This window comes from Sinocyclocheilus anshuiensis, unplaced genomic scaffold, assembly GCF_001515605.1.
Source record: "Sinocyclocheilus anshuiensis isolate Anshui unplaced genomic scaffold, SAMN03320099.WGS_v1.1 scaffold440, whole genome shotgun sequence".
NCBI lineage: Eukaryota > Metazoa > Chordata > Actinopteri > Cypriniformes > Cyprinidae > Sinocyclocheilus > Sinocyclocheilus anshuiensis.
Genome location: NW_015555717.1, coordinates 40770 through 41180, shown reverse-complemented (window position 1 = coordinate 41180; position 411 = coordinate 40770). Strand labels below are relative to the sequence as shown.

At 39.4% G+C, this 411-nt stretch overlaps 1 protein-coding gene across 1 annotated transcript in view; it reads right to left on the bottom strand.

Annotated features, from left to right (window-relative positions):
- The window catches only part of LOC107672336 (extracellular calcium-sensing receptor-like), a 9385-nt gene that overhangs the window by 2281 nt on the left and 6693 nt on the right, over positions 1-411 (bottom strand). The gene's annotated exons all lie outside the window — the stretch shown is intronic.

Here is a 411-nt window from a genome sequence, read left to right as displayed (position 1 = left end):
TCAAACTCTTTGACACCACTTGCTCATTCTTGAAGTGAATGTTTGACTGTTTGGAGAGTAGATTAAAGGTTTTGGGCTGCCATCTCGAACTGAAAGCGACGCGTCCGGTGTGCGATAAATTGCCCTATACTCAAGCCCCATTCACTGTATGTCGCTAGACTCTGTGCTGTGAAGACGCTTGTGGGCGTTCCTACTGCTGTAGCTCTAATGTTATTGGTAGACTGCACGTCTGCACATATCTGGACATGGGTCATTCTACAGAAACGTCCACTTTTCTGTCCCTAGACTTTACAGAAATATTACAATTGAAATACACATTAGGGTTACAATATTTTTATATTTTAAAATGAAACAATATGTTATTTGAACAATTACACCTTCCTGAGCTATCAATGTGGCATTATTTTTTTA